Raw genomic sequence first — 17,508 nt, forward strand, 5'->3', positions numbered from 1 at the left:
ATAATAATAATGTAGATATATACAAATATATAACTGTCTAAGACACTTTACAGTTGTTAATTGTTATGTTATCTGTTCAGATAACTGTTTAATGTGTAGTGTCAAACTCAATCTCTCAAAAACTGAATTAATAATATTCCCACCCAAAAACAGAAGCTTCCTGCCTGACATTTCTATTTCTGTTGATAACATGACCATAAATCCCACCCCGCAAGCTCGTTGCCTAGGTGTAATCCTTGATTCACAACTGTTGTTTATTCCCCACATCAACTCTATATCTAAATCATGTTACATACACCTAAAGAACATTTCCAGAATACGTACATATCTGACACAAGACACCGCAAAAACATTAATTCATGCACTCATCATCTCCCGCATCGACTATTGCAATTCCCTCCTTACTGGTCTTCCCAAAGTCAGACTTGAACCCCTACAATCTATTTTGCACGCAGCGGCTAGATTGATTTTCGTTACAAACCGTTATTCCTCTGCTGAGCCACTCTGTCAGTCTCTACATTGGCTGCCTGTATTTCAACGAACCCAATATAAAATTCTTCTACTAACATACAAGGGCATCAACAAAATTGCACCGACATACATTTCCTCACTTGTCTCGAAATATCTCCCTACTCGACACCTCCGTTCTGCACAAGATCTACGTCTCTCCTCCACTCTCATCACATCCTCCCATTCTCGGTTACAGGATTTTTTCCGGGCTGCACCCACTTTGTGGAATTCCCTCCCTCGCACAGTAAGACTCTCCTCTAGTCTTCAAACCTTCAAGCGTTCACTGAAAACCCGCCTCTTCAGACAAGGTTATGATATTCCTCAACCATCATCTTAATTTCTCTAGATTACCCTATTACCACCCTCTACACAGCTAACTCAAGTCAACAACCCTCTGACCAACATTGCCACACACACAGCACACTCAATACTTTTACCTTTGTAGTCTAGCTGGTCCATTGTGCAATATGATGTAGCACATGCCCTTGTGTTTCTAGCTCCCATTGTCCCATAGATTGTAAGCTTTCAAGCAGGGTTCTCTTACCTCTCTGTCTGTCTGTATTACCCAGTATTGTCTTATCAATGTTTGTTCCCAATTGTAAAGCGCTACGGAATTTGCTGGCGCTATATAACTAAATGTTGATGATGATGATGATGATAGTTGAGTGTGTAAAACAGGTACCCTTTAAGGGAGGCCCTCACCCGTATATCAACAGGGCCGGACTGGTACTAAAAATCAGCCCTGGCATTTAAAGCACATAGACCCACCTCTGTTTCAGATAATAATAATATTACAGTACTTTTTGCAAAGCTCATTGTTATTCGGTGTCCCGTGAGATACAAATGTATTACGCACTGCTTGACTCTCTATTTGCAGCATAGGACTTACCAGTAAAAGATAATGGTATGTACAGGACCGGCAAGAGAAATTTGGGGCCCAGGTACAGTGAAATTTTGGGCCCCCCTCAATAGACAAGTAGCAAACAAAATGTGTCAAAAGGGACATGCACCTCGTGACAGGTGATTACTTGCATCGGCTGCACGTACTGAATCTCCGTCCGCCGAGCAGCGCACAGGGAGGTGCTCTGCTCGGGCGGGCATGCAGATGGCTGGATCGGCCCAACTAGCCATCGGCCCTTCTGGCATTTGCCAGATGGCCAGTCCAGCCCTGTATATCAGTATAGTTTTTTTGTCCTGTGAAATCATCTCTCTTTTCTAAATTGCTTTAAGCTGTTTCATTGGGGGAAGCCAATGTACAAATAGCTACACAGGTAAGTTAAAGTCTGAAATATCAATAGAGAGCATGGTCAGTTATTCCTTTAAAAATGTTCAGTGATATAGTCAAATTTCTACCATTTGTAGAAGACATTCCCATTAACTGACAAACTAATCACTTGCATATATGAAGCTAACTGCTTATGTGCACTAGACTTGAATTATTCATATTGATGCAAGATAGAGAAGTTCCACCTGCTTAGACAGTATTTTATATATGACAGTTCTCTGCAAATGAATCTGGGATACTGCAATCTGGACAGATTTATATAAATACAGTTTAAATATTTGTTTGCGGTCCTTTATTTTATGTAGTAATTTATACAGTTTTGGTATTTATTTGTGTGGGTTTATGTGCTCTTTAAATATATAATTGTTTTAAAGTTGATAAAAGGTTTGGGATATTCCCGCTGAAATTATTGGGAAATTTAAATGAGACACAGAACCTGGTATTTAAAAAAAAAAAATGAAGGGCAATTTCATCCTCTTATTCCTTTAGCCTAACATCTTTAGTGCTGAATGAAATAATCAGCTTAAATATATGTGCACTAATGATGTGTTTGTTATGAATATAGCCCACAAGTCCTTCATCAATGTGACAGGAAAGAACAATCTTGTTTAATTCACCACTCGGAGATGACTGTTTATGGTGACTTTTTGTTGGAGTGTAATGATACATTACAGAACATTTGCAGAAAACCAGAGATTTGCTTTTCTTACAAAACACATCGTTGTCTCTTTTAACAATGTTTTAATTTCATAGGAGACAGCTGATAAATTAGAGAAATGTGTATGTGTATTCAGTGAAATGAAATGGTGAAATAGCAGAAGAGACTGTAGTAAATGCAGGTTTGGGTTCGTTTACCCGGTACTGATAACACCGACAGTTAGTTTAGCGACATGAAATATCCGATGCTTACATGGGCGACAATAAATAATTATAGACTCACCATAATAATGACACGTGAAGCATGTGACGGTGTTGAGCTACATTCCAAAGACAAGAAATGACGGCACAACGTTTTAACGTCATTTAAATTAGCGATTGTCATATTAGTGGTTTAAAAGCGGCTGGGTCCCGATCCTTAACCCTAACCTAAAACCTAACCCTAACACTAACCTAATCCCTAACCCTAACCCTAACTCTTAGCTTAGATGAGTTAGGCAAAGGAACCCAGCATTGCCGCTTTAAAACCGCTAACATGACGGCCGCCATTTTTAATGACGTCAAAACGTTGCGCCGTGATTTCTTGTCTTCGGAATGTAGCTGAACACTGTCTGATACTTCCTGTGTCATAATTAAGGTGAATCTATATTTAATAATTGCCGGGCATGTAAGTATCGGAGATTTTATATCATTAAACTAACTGTCGGTATTATCAGTACCGGGAATATGACTACCACCGGTAAAAGGGTAATACACTGATCAAAAAATATGTATCTATTTCATTTTGTAGCCATAGCCGGATCATCCATCAGGCAACTTAGTCTTCCACCTGGGCCCTGTGGGCTCTAAGGGTCCTGGATTACCCTAATTCATCTTTGTATTTTGGTTTCTTTAACAAACGGGGGAGGGGAGGGGTAGGAAGGGGTGTGAGTTTAGATACATGTGCTGTCAAAAGTAAAAAATGTCACTTCAAAGTCCTAGCTATCGGTTTGGGGTCTCTCATCCCCTAATCAATCAGAGCTTTTTAATTTTTCTCCTAAATTACTGCACATGTTGAACATCATGCATGTCTTATTTAAATCATGGGACTGTCTTAGTTTTGTATGGCATGTGTATTATTTTAATGATTTATTTTTTACATCAGCTTTGTGCCTCTAAATGCATTTTCCTATATAAATGGTGATTGGATGGCGCAAATGAATCCCTTTAATGATACGGACTATCACCCCATCTCTGCTATTTGCAATGACTTGGGAAGCTGTAAAATGTAAAGTAAAGTATAATAAATGTAAGAAGGAAAATGTAATAAGTCATATGTAATATGTCACCATCTTTATAAAACATAATGCCAGTTTGGGCTCATATTTTAGGAGGGAAGTGTAAACTACGAGCACTGTATTTCACTTCTTGCAGTTCTGTTATTAAACAAAACACGCCCACTACGTTCATACATGTCTGAGAAATTTCATCCCACAACGTCAGTCACTGACGTGAAATCATAATTAAACCGACATGTTAGCGACAAAGTACAGCTGTTCTTTAAACTCCGTTATCTGTTTAGATATCAGGCCATTAGAAGAAATGACTTGTGTCATAATCTAACTTTCTTTGTGTCCTTTTTATACAACACAATACTGCTCCCAATTAGAAACAAAGCTGCTTTACCCTAAATTTGAATAACTTACTTCTTTCTTCATTTCATTTTCCTCCGGCAAACATTTTATTTTACCCTTTTAAATTGTGTGTGCATGTGTGAGGGAGGATAATGGGAGGACCGATCAGAAGCTTTATGGTGGAGGCTTCTGCTTGGTCCTTCACATCACAACTCCCTCTGCAGCATCACATAGTCCTGGTTTTCGCACTACGCTGTGAGAAGATCTACGGGACCCCAGAAAATACAGTTCCGTGGGGCAGCCCCTGGGGATCTGGGGAACTGAGCTCTTATTAGTAGAGATGCTCAGGCTCGGTTCCCCAAGAACTGAACATACGTGAACTTAGCAGATCCGAGTACCGAGCCTGTCACGCTTTTTCGGATTTGAAAACTAGGCAAAACGTCATCGTTATGTCGTTGGATCTCGCGGTTTTTGTATTCCTTTTTAAGATCCAACATAACGGTGGGTGGGAGGGAGGGAGGACACCCATTTTTCTTCTCTGCCACTGCTGTGTGCCAATATGTCCTAGATGTGGTAGGAACTGCCGTGTGTTTGTGTCATTGCTCTGTCGCTTAACATCCAGCCAGGTCGCTGCAGTATTTGTAAAATGGCTTTGCAGGTGTCGTGCAACCCACGGCCTGTGGGTTGTGCATCAGAGGTGTACAGGGCAAGTTGATGGCGTTTACAGGAAAGCAGAAGTTTGCACACGCACAGGTGAGGAGTAAAGGCATTGCTGGTAATGTATAAAGCACTAGTTGTGCTGAGTGAGATTATTGAAATAAGCTAAAGCGATTGAGAGGGTGCATTTCTAGTAGAGATGCTCAGGCTCGGTTCCTCGAGAACTGAACATACCCGAACTTAGGGGATCCTGTACTTTCCCGCTTTTTTGGAATCGAAAACGAGACAAAACGTCATTTTGTGGGATCTCGGGAGTTTTGCAGTCTGAGGCAATGGCACTGTGCTGGGTGGCCCTAGAGGGGGGGGCCCACTCAATTTTTTCGGTGGACCACACTTACTAGGGAATCCAGCCCAGCGCTGAACAGACTGGGGTTGGTTTGTCATTATGGCAGGGGGACCCCTGCCACATGTCCCCCTGCTATAGTGCCACCCACCCCGGCTGGTTTGCCTAGTGCTGGTTCAGTGAAAATCGGGGGGACCCCACACAAATTTTTCCCCCCATTTTCACAGAACCAGCACTAGTCAGGCAGCACTAGGGTTAATAGGGAATAGAGGGGGGACCCCACGCTTTTTTGAAAAACTTTTATCTATTTTTTACAGTTTTTTCAGCTGCCCGGATCTCCGACTCTATTGCAGAGCAGTGTAACAGTGATGTGTTTACAAAACACGCTGCTAGTAAGCGTGTTGTATCTGGCGTGTTTGAAAGCAAACTCTCCTGAGTTTGCTTAATTGCAGCTTTATATATTTGAGCCTTGTATAGCTGCAGTGACAAACAGTCAGGAGTTTGATCTCTAGAGATTTTGGAAATAGCGATTTTGACGAGAGCACAACTATGGCGATTTTATCCCGAGAAAATTGCTGCATTTGCATAATCGGACCTTGATACATTTACCCCCAGATCATTAATGGAATGAATGAATGGAATGTCTCTTTTCCAATCAATAAAAGAGAGCTTGAGAACTTGTCAGTAGAAAATATCACTTTAACACTTTCCCATTTGTGAATAGATTCTTCTTAGATAGAATTTTAAAATCATTTTTTGTTTTTTTCAGAGTGGATGAGTTCCACTATAAGAACAATAAATGCGTTATTTGTGCCATTTATAAGAAGTATAAGCTCTAAAATACTACACTTTAATTTAATTTAGCCAAAGTGTTACTATTTTTGTTCAAACAAACCAAATGCCAAACCAAATAACTGGCATTTTAAAGCTTTGTGACTTTGTTTATACCTTTCTGCCTGTTTAAGGGCAATCTGCTGTATCATGAAAAAATTTTTTTTTTTTCTCTTGTGTTCTTAGCAAACTTTACATAAACTTTATCAAAGTAACATATTTCAATTGCCCACCTTCACATTCAGAAGACTAAAGGTAGGGGGCAACTGCTCTTCCCAGATTATTACCTGTAAGCACTGACTTTTTTGTACCTAAGAGGACACCTAAGGTTCAACTGGAGAATCTATTGCATCATAGTGATGCAATCACTTCTTCTAGTTGTCATGAGGGTAATACATCTCTCTCACACACCAATCAGTGTGCAGAAATGTTACAAGAGCTGCGATCTTTTCAACATGAGAAGTAACTATAAGGTAGTGGGGGAAATAGTCCCCATCTGAAACAACCTATTTAATCTAACAACTTTATGTATATAAACAGTGCTAGAAGCCAGGCGCTATGTGTCGGTATGACATGAAGTTGGGAGCTAGGTCATTCCATGTCAGTTCAACCAGGGTTGTCCATCACCCATCTCAGATTTCTACGAATTTTTTTTTAGTTAAGAGAGGATGTCAAAACAACTATTTCTGCCAAATATCTCGACTGTCTGACAATTAGTTAATTAAATATTGATTTTCAAATTTATTAAATAATTTACTAATTGCAGCTTCTTTATCCAGTTTATTTAAAGTATTACGGGTTTTAATTAAGGAATCAACACAAATTTTGGACCCCTAAGGTAACTCTTCCTCCCAAATCCAAAAATCCAAACCAAATTACTTTATCTGCCTCATGTTTTGTGTTACGGCAATAACGCACGTTTTTCAAATATAAATAAAAACGCTAGATTCAATTGACATTACGGATCCCATTTTTGGGGGGGGGGGGGGTGTTTAAAAAAGGTATAAATTACTACCGCAAAAAAAATCAGCCGGGTACTCTCTTTCATAGTGGAGAAAACAAATAATGAAGTTGATGCTCAATTACTGCTGTACCGCATACATAATTTACACATTGTTAAAAACCATACCAAAAAAGTGAACTAAACTGAGGCAATGGAATAAAACTCCCATACAGGAAATGAAACAAATAGAAACTGATGGGAAGGGGATTCCTTTTACAGAGACCAAAACTGAAACTTTCCAGAGAAAGCGAGAGGGAGACACAGAAAGAGTCAATCATGGCAGCTGCACATTTGGTAGTCTTTTACATACGGACTGCCATATTATTATTTAGTCAAAAACCATTGGATTACATAGCTGGGACCACTTTACAAATGAAGAAAAATAACTTTTGATTCTGAGAACTGAAGTTTCAAATGCAGTAACCAATGATCCTGAAACCTCAGTCTGCTACCATCATGAAAAGCTTATGCTGCTAAGATATGAAGAATTTCAGAAAACATGCTGTAATCCTTTCTGGTCTCACAAAAAAGGAGCCAGAAAAAGCTTAAAAGTTATGTCACTGAAGTGGACCAAAGAACAGGGTAACTGTCAGCTTGTTGCATATTTTAGGCAAGATGATTGTGACACTTCAAACTGTGTGAGCCTGTGCGTTATTAGCGATACCTGTGACCATGTAGCCATAACTGTGCATGCCTTCATTACGGTAGTTATGAAACACTTAGCTAAACTATTGGAGTATGTTTACTACTTTAGTGATGGTGCTAGTGCACAATACAAGAACTGCAAAAACTTTTTTAATTTATGCTTCAATAAGGATGACTTCAACATTCAAGCAGAATGAATTTTTTTTGCCACATCTCATGGTGAGAGTCCATGTGATGGCATTGGAGGGACAGTTAAACGTCTAGCCACACGCACCAGTCTGCAGTCGGTGGAAACCCATCACATCTTGACGCATTTGGACCTGGGCAAATGAAAATGTACATGGCATAAAGTTTTTTTACGTGTCACAAAATGAAATACAAGACTGCAAAACCAAGCTGCATAGCCATCTAGAAACGGCATACACTATGGCAGGAACACATTCTTATCACAGATTTCGGCCTATTAGTAATGATGAGCTACACATATATCGATTGTCATCAGACGACATAAAGACAGGAGTTAGTGTCACTATGACCACAGTCACCAAAAATGTGGACGAAAGTGATCTGCAACCTGGAATATACATAGCAGCAGTGTATGATAACATCTGGTACATTGGGTATATCATTCAATGTAATGAGGAGGAACAAGATGTGCTGATACACTTCATGAAACAAAACCAATCAACAAATGTGCTGTCCTGGCCTTCAAGAGATAAGTGTTTTGTTCCTTTTATTCATGTCCTCTGTGTAACGGAAGTGCCTACTATCCAAGGAAGTACTGGAAGGCAGTATACACTTACTGCTGACACTTTGAGGAAAATTACAGACCGTTACAACAAGTTCCAAGCAAAGGAAAAATAATGAGATTGTTGACTCAACTTCATTTAAGGACTTAAGTTATGTTAAAGGTTTTAAATTTCATGGTTTCTTGTGTTAATTATGTATGCGGTACAACAATAATCGAACATAATCTTCATTATTTTTTTTCTCCACTATGAAACAGATTACCCTGCTGATTTTTTTTTGTGGTAGTAATTTATACATTTTTAAACACCCCGCAAAAAATGGGATCCCTAATGTAAATTGAATCTAGCGTTTTTAATTATATTCGTAAAACGTGAGATTTTGCCGTAACGCAAAACATGAGGCAGATAAAGTAATTTGGTTTGGATTTTTGGATTCGGGAGGAAGAGTTTCCTTAGGGGTCCAAATTTTCTGTTGATTCCTTAATTAACACGCGTGATACTTCAAATAAACTGGATAAAGAAGCTGCGATTAGTAAAATATTTAATACATTGAAAAATCAATATTTAATCAACTAATTGTCAGACAGTCGAGATATTTGGCAGAAATAGTTGTTTTGACATCCTCTCTTAACTAAAAAAATTTCAAAAAAATCTGAGATGGGTGGTGGACATTTCATGTTTTTTTGGGTGATCTGATGTGGAATAACCCAGCTGTATTTGGTGATCCAAGATTTAAGAGGCAAAGGAGCAGTGCTCCTGGGATGACAGAGAGCAGAGGTGTCAGCACCAAGACTAGTGGGTTGACTGAGCTCGGAGTTAGGCTTGGAGACAGGAGCATATGGCGGAGTGATATAGGACTGCAGGAAGGTCCAGTCTCGTCTACTCACCTGTAATAATTAAGAATGGCTGCATGTGAGTGCCGGGCTGAAGGAAGCCACACCTGCTGGCTAGAGCATGTTCGTCCTCAGCTAAAGAAGCATCATACATAGAAGCATGCGTGTGTCACTACCCCCTGTCTGACTGACCACGGCACCATGTGTTCAACAGATAGATATAGTTAGACAGGATCAGGGGAAACGGTCATGAGGTGCAAGAGTAAGTATTGCGTAGAGAGAAGCATGTGATTAGACACAAAGAAGAACAGGTGTGGAGTGAGAGAGGGGTTGCATGGGGAGTGTAGTCAAACAGATATGGGAAAAGGACACATGGAATACATAAGGTAGAGGGTAGACATTATAGAGATGTAGGAACTCAGAAGATGTTAAGGAAAGTTGAGGTAACACAAGAGACATGGGGGAGAGGTGGAAGGATTGGGGCAGGTCTAGGATAGAGGGTGGATAGCCTTACATCATTTAATATGTTGTATATTAGTCTATATAATGTTAAATAGCGTTTAACATTAAATTCACACTATCAAAATCCCTAAAGCTTCTTTCTACCTAGGCGACTCCCACCCCCCCGTCTGTTCTCTTCACATTTCCATAAGAGGACTTCTAAGTTCCCACGCAACTACTAAACACTATATATATATATAGTGGTCCAAGTGGAAATTTAAAAGTGGTGGTGTGCAGAATGTAGTGTTTACCAGCCCACTTCAATGGATGTATATAAAGATATATATACACTTACATACAGTCCAGTGGGAACTGTAAAGCCACTCCATTCTTCCATATTACAGAGAGAGAGATCTGGCCCCCAATGGTAGCTCTTATGCAGTCCAATCTCACAGCACCCAAGATGGGCTTACTCTTCCTGGTTTCCTTGAGTAGGCTTCTCTGGAGCTTCTGGGCTGGATTCTCATCTTTACCAGAGATCTCATACGTGACTTCTAACTCCAGGGACTCTATTTTTCATCAGATGCTGCCCCTCTCCTTCTAGACCCTCCCTGCCGGTAGTGGCTCCGCAATGTCTGGGATGTCCAGCTCCTACACAATACAACCTCCTGCAAAGTAATATGATCACTTGGGGCATGGGGCTAACCAGTTATGGTTTAAATTGGGCTCCTCAAAGCAACACTCGGCCAGTGGTAGAGGCTTAACCCGGAATTTAGTGCAATCCTAATTTGAGTAGCATCCTAATTACAAATATATAGATATAATTCGCATACAGTTTAATTGAAAAAAAGAGAAAAGGATCGTTGACAGACTCAATGGCTTTTCATAATTAGCTCATTCCCATCTTATGTTCTGTGTCTATGTTAACAACTTCTTTACAAGTTTCTTAAAGAAAAACCAGAGTAATAGAAAAAAACATTAAGAGCAAATAAGGCCATCATATTATAGACAAAAATAGTCTTTACTACATATCACAAGATAAAAATGTCATTTGTCCACAGCAGCTTAATCTATTTTAATCATCACAAGTCTGATCTGTCAGACAGATTACTTTGCTGTGTTATATATGAATTATTATTATTTGATACTATTTCTCCAGTATAACCTGCAGACCATAAATGCTTCAACTCACTTTTGTGTTTCAGTTCCAGTGGATCACTGTCTTTTTACCTTTGATTTCACTACTCAACCACTATCTGTGGACTATACTACCATTTGTAGAGACTTTCCAATGAGTTACACATTAAGGGCCTGAGTCATTAAGGAGAACAAAGGAAAAAAAAGGAGTAAGTTTGATTCTGGACAAACCATGTTACAATGCAACGGGTGCAAATTAGTTTATTAAATTGCACATAAGTTAAATACTGGCTGTTTTTTTTCATGTAGCACACAAATACTTGATAGCTTTATTTTTACACTGAAATTTAAAGTTAATCTAAGACATGCTCTACCCCAACTTTAAATCTGTCCCCACATTTTAAAATTACCGCCCCCTCCAATGCAACATGGTTTTGCTCAGGTCAAAGTTATTAATTTTTATGCTTTGTTCTCCTTAATGACTCAGGCCCTAACTCTATAATAAGCCTACAGTTAATGTTACAATAAGCTGAATAACCCCATACATTATACCCATCTATTTATCTGCTCAGTGCTAACTAAATTTATTTATGCTGTAATCAATGGAAATGAGATAATAACTTACTATTTGATTTATTATAGTGTATTACTAATTTGAATTACATACATATGGTAATTGAATAGTGTATGCTTTACTATATATACCATGTTCTCTCTCACACCTTCTACAGAAAGGTGCCTTGTTAGGAGGGAGGTGCTTCTATAACGGAGCAGACAGAGAATAACTGACAGGTTTAAAGACTTGCTCTGCAGAGAGGCACTGTTTGAATTTGAGGATTAATTAACAGGGGCAGGGTCAATCACTGCTCAAATAACAGAACATCTTTTTAACTTGCAACATCCCATCAAGACATTGTCCTAAAGTTGTGGGATGTAGCTTCAGATGTCTGTATTAGCATATGGAAGAAATACTTTACTCTTTTACCATAATTGCAGTAGAATGTTGGGTTAACACTGAACAATGTATTTTACCATCATGAATCACCTCTAAACATTAAAATTATGGGGTTTAGAGACCCTTTACCAAAGTTTACAGTAGATAATTTAAAGATTCTTGCCTGTTCAAGTTTATAAATATTCACGCTATTTTGTAAAAACTCACTTTGTTGCAAATTTGTGATCCTTGCCTGTCTTTGAGCACACTAATTGTATACTAAGCCCTCCAAAATATTCCAACCTGTTAGCAATTGTAGTATGTTAAATTGTAAAGCTTTCGATGCGGGAGACAAATAAAGGTATCAGCTATTTGATTTTCAGTAGTGTTTCATTGCAATTGGATTTCTTCTTTGAATTTTTACATAATAAAGTTACATTATGAGTACACAAAACATTTAATGAACATTTACCTAACCCTCTTTGGCAAACTGTATTACTAATCTACGATTAAACTGAGAGAATATGAAACAATTTTCTGTTTGCAATACATTTGCCATTATAACTGTTGGTGGACTAAGGTTAAGATTCTCTTCTCCTAGATCAGATCCCTTTGATTTGGAAAAAGTTAAGCGTTATTTTCTCTTATTGACTCCAGGATAGAATAAAATAACATATGATAAAGGTTCAGGTGCTCCCATCGACTTGAAAGAAAGCCCTTGTAGAAATTGAAAACTAGAAAAAATATAGAGGAAGAGGTCACATGAACATTCAAACATTTAAAACCTTGGTTACTGGATTTACAGATTTGCTCTTACAGTCTGTATTGGCTTTAATCTATACCATACTTGCCAACTTTTCCTCTCTGGCTTCAGGGAGATCCTGGGGGAGGTGTGTGTGTGTAGGGGCGTGATGAATTACATCATTTTGGCCCTGCCCCCTAAACAATTGTCACAATTTTGGCCAATTTCAGCAGTAGGTAGGGGCTAAGATGACGCAATATTTGCATCATTAAGCCCCCCTCCCACCATCACTTATCTATTGCGGGGGTGAAAACTGGGAGGTTGCCATGCTCTCCCAGGAGGTCTCCCAGAAATGCGGGAGTCTCCCGGACATTCCGGGAGAGAAGGCAACTATGCGTAAAAGAAAAGCAGCTAATGAATCTCTAGAGACTGAAATGTCTTTTACATTTCTGTCTCCATTACTGAAGTCATGTTGTCTTACCTGTCAGTCGTTGATTAAATCTTGGTCTCCATGAAAATGGCCACCTCCATAGGCATCAATACATGGACATAGTACACAATTTCTGAACTATGTCATCATGCCACAGATGGCGAAGCCAACCACGTCTTGTACTGGCTCAGCATCAGGGAGAATGAGAGACTCTTCAGGGAGTGAGGGAGATCACCCCTATTTCAGGGAGTCTCCCTGATATTCAGGGAGAGTTGGCAAGTATGATCTATACTGCTAGGGACTAACTTGTTTCAAACCAAGGAGTGGTGAAATTGCTGCCTGACCCCTTCCCATTTACATAGCAGGAAGCAAGCAATAATAGCATATAAGGGAACAGCACTGGACTGTTATAGGCATCAGATTATATGATGAATCATGGTAATGCTGCACTGATTCTAAAGCTGGCCATACCCTGGCCAAACCTCCTACTCAGCATCCAGATTTGCCACACAGCTCCTTGCTCTGTGCAAGAACTATCTGGCAGTTGATGAGTCTCTGCAACAGGTGGCAGGTAGCTACTTGGGGTCTCTATTCAAGATAGGATTAGCAGCTTGGGGGATTCTTTGCAACATGTGCCTGTCAGTTTTGGGAGCAGTCTATGCAGCATAAAACCAATGGGGTGATTCTATGTGAAGCTGGGTTGTCAGTTTGATTTTTTTTTTCCGGCAAAGTGAGGTTTGCAATGGTAGATTATTTTTCTGCAATATGTGGTTTGCAAAGGGGGCTATTTTATTTATGAATCTTAAGTGCATTCTACACAGGAATAACATATTTATATACGATAAGAAGAAAGCATAAAGGATGACATATGCTAAATATGAGTAAAGAATGCTTTGAGAAAATAAAATGTACAGGGACAAAGCACTCAGAGAGTTAATGTTCCAATACTTGTAAAATATCAAAAGCAACATTGGATAAAATTGCAAAACATAAACATAGCACTGGCAACAGACTTGTATAATTCGACTTATTATTTATTGAAATGCACTTTAATTTTTACTGGTATCATCATATCCTCATCAAGATAGTAATTTACAAACAAATGTATGTAATTCTGAATCACTTTATTGCATAGCCTGTCATTATCTGTTACATATACAACTCTTATTTTGTATCAACTTCAATAAAGAGATTTAAAAAAATATATAAATTGTGAAAGAAAATAGGTAGAATATGGATTAAAATTTCCCAGGATATATTTCAGACCAATATAATCTTAAAATAAATAGATAAAAAAATCCTTGTATGGTTCTCTATCCCTCAATATGTACTAATGGAAGCTGATGGCATGTTTTAATAAAAATATATCATTTGTCCACTTGCTTTCTGAATTGATATATTAATTATCTAATTATCTTTTCAAAATTTAATCATTTGAAAATTAGTGGAATTGACTCATTAAGCTTTACAAAATTAATTCTGTTATAGGTATTATATACGTTATTTTTTTTACTTTATATTTTTAGCAGGATTGTGCTGAAGAACGTTCGCTTATAATTGTAGCTGTTAACTTATTCTTTTCTCTTAAAATGATATAAAACACTAAGGTTTAATATTTCTTGAGTAAATTAAAAGCATAAAGATTACTTAAAGCCATTTTGAACTAGCCCCACTTCCTCATAAACAGCCAACATTAAAACGTCCAAAATAAGACTGAGAGTCATTTCTTAAAAGAGCATTTAAACGTAAAACCAAAAGCTCAATTCAGATAAAAGCTGTAAATCGAGGAAAGCGGAAAAGACCAAACTAAAGCAGTATGGAAAGAAAAAGTAAATAATAAAGTTTCTTCATGCTTCACATCATTATTCTCTGGTTAACTTTCTGAGCTACTATGTATCAAATTTCCAAACTGCAATTAGACTTATTAAATGATACTTCTAAAATTTTAATTGGACTTAGACACATGCGCAGGAATATTTTTTAAATTCCTGACTCTAAGGGGCATATTCAATTCCGATCCGCGGTAACGCGAGTTACCGCGGAAAATGCGCACTACTGCTGGTAATACGGTATCGCAATAATGCGGATTTTCGTACGCAAATCGGGATTGGAATTGAATATGCCCCTAAGGTTTCAAACTTTTCAACCTTAAAATCAGATGCATCACAATAAAAATGGATTTAACTTAAAGACTTTTGGAATGACAGTGTCCCTGCAAAATACTGCCACATAATTAATGCATCCCACTATTTTGGCTTCTATGTCTCCCTCTGAAGGAAACACCATGAATGTGCTTGACATACCTAGAGTAAATAAAAAATGTTCTACGGTGCAAATGAAAAGCAAAGAGGACAAGGGACATTCCTGCTTTACTCCACATTATAAAATATATTACTGGAATTTACAATTATTATTTTTTTACCTTTTTGTACTAAAGCATGAACAATTTCTGTCTTTAGTTCTACTTTTACACCCATAGCATTTTCTCTTGCTGTATATACATTTGAAGTATGGCATTTAAACATTATAAAATTATTTCCTTTCTTTAGCCTTTCGAACCCCAACTTTCATAAGAAAATATCTTTACTTTCATTTTTTTTTCTATTCGCTAGTTTGGATTGTGGGATCCTTCTAAGCATTATAATATCTGTTAAAATTGGTTATAATATGTATATCTTCTAAAAAGAATGTATTTACATTACAAGCAGTTTTTCTGATTGTCTTATTAGCATTAAATGTAACATTAAATGCTAAAATATTGTGGTCTGTATAAAAACATTGTAAAAAATAACTACTATACCCTACAAACAGTACCTGCTTTGATGAGAAAATATAATCTATCTTGAAATGGCAGTTAGCTTCTGGCAAATGTGTATTTTAGCCCTAAATTTATCAGTCAGTTAAAAATCACAGAAGTTTTTTATATCATTAATGGTTTTTATTAAAGTGTTTTATTACAAAGGGAAAGGGGTACAACAAAATAAAGGGGAAGGGGCGGTGCGGGGCTACATAGTGGAAGCCACAATACAGAGCACCAGAGAGCATGATTTGACTTTGCAAGGAGCACCATATGATCACATAAAAAAGCAAACACCATTGAGGAATATACAGTTAGGTACCATGAGATAAGTCACTGAGGTTAGGAAGGGAATGGTCTACAGAATCTGGTGGGCATAGGAGCACAGAGCCTTCTCCATTGGTAATAAACTCATGCCAAGCAAACCATTTAACCATGGGAGAGGATGCGGCCGTAGAATAATCTTCATTTCAGAACTAAACTGTAGTTTGGTAACAATTCTGTGAATAGTAGGAAGAGTGTTGCCACGGTTGTGCAATTGCTGTCCTAATGCTATCTTATCTGACCTCCAACCATAACGGCTGGATAACAGGACATATCCAAAACACATGAAAAATGTCACACACAGCACCACAATTGCGCCAACAAAATTTAGAATGCACAAGCCATATCTTCTACAATTGAGCTGGGTTAAAATAAGTTCTATACAGGAGTTTCAGTAGCACTTCCAAGTGATTAGCGCATTTGGACATTCTATGTAAATTACTATAGATAGATTCCCGTTGGTCTGGGGAGAGAAAAACATTAAGGTCTGATTCCCATTTGCACTGGGAGCCATTCTTGGATATATCAGAAATGTGGGTCAAATGTTGGTACAATAAAGTGATACTACTTTTATTGTTATCCCTAGTAAATTTAGTATATATCAGAGGTGGAGGGAGACTAAGGGGGGTATTCAATTGTTAGCCAGAACCACTAAAATCCCGCGCTCGAAAAATATTACCGTTAATAGGGTAATATCTCGCTGGATTTCAGGGAGCTGCGAGCTGAAATCCAGCTAGATATTACCGCATTAACGGTATTTACGCGCAATATTACTGTATTAACGGTAATATTTTTCGAGCGCGGGATTTTAACGGTTCTTGCTAACATTTGAATACCCCCCTAAGAGTACAGTTATGGCGGAGGAGGTCAGCGATCCAATGGCGCAACCGCAGGTACATGTATAAATCTGTAATGGGGATGTGATATTTCTCCTGTAATTCCGCAAAGGAGCAGAGACCCTCAGCGCCAAACATATTGGTAAGATAAGAAAGCCCCCTAGTAGACCAACCAGATAGGTTAAGGTCAAGGAGCAGTTTAGAAACACTAGTCAATGAGAGATTTCTGGTCATGGGAACAAAATGTTTGGATGACCCAATATTCCTATCCCAGATCCTAATGACATCGAAAGTAGAAGATGGGAAATAAGGAGAATGTGGTCTCAGCAATTTTGGGAGCCTTTTCAGTCCATGATAGGGAAGAAGGGATGTAGGGCCTATTTCAGGTCTAACCAGGGTTTAAGAAGGGCGAGATGATACATGCCTCTTGGTATTTGACCAAGTTCGGTAAGGCAAGACCTCCCTAATTCTTGGATAAAGCCATTAGAGTGAAAGACAACAGGGAAGGCATAAGTGATTATAGAGTGTTCAAAATCCTCTTTCGGTTGAGGATGGGAATCATTGTAAAACGTACACAGAAAAACAATTTAAGCATATAATAAGATATCTTTTAGTTTCTAATTAAAGAATGCTTAGAACATGTAGAACACAGTTAAATCACCTGATAAATTTAAAGGAGAAAATGATTGGTCAAACATTTCAACTAGAGATGCTCAGGCTTGGTTCCCGGAGAACCAAACA

This window comes from Mixophyes fleayi, chromosome 5 (genome assembly GCF_038048845.1).
Source record: "Mixophyes fleayi isolate aMixFle1 chromosome 5, aMixFle1.hap1, whole genome shotgun sequence".
NCBI lineage: Eukaryota > Metazoa > Chordata > Amphibia > Anura > Limnodynastidae > Mixophyes > Mixophyes fleayi.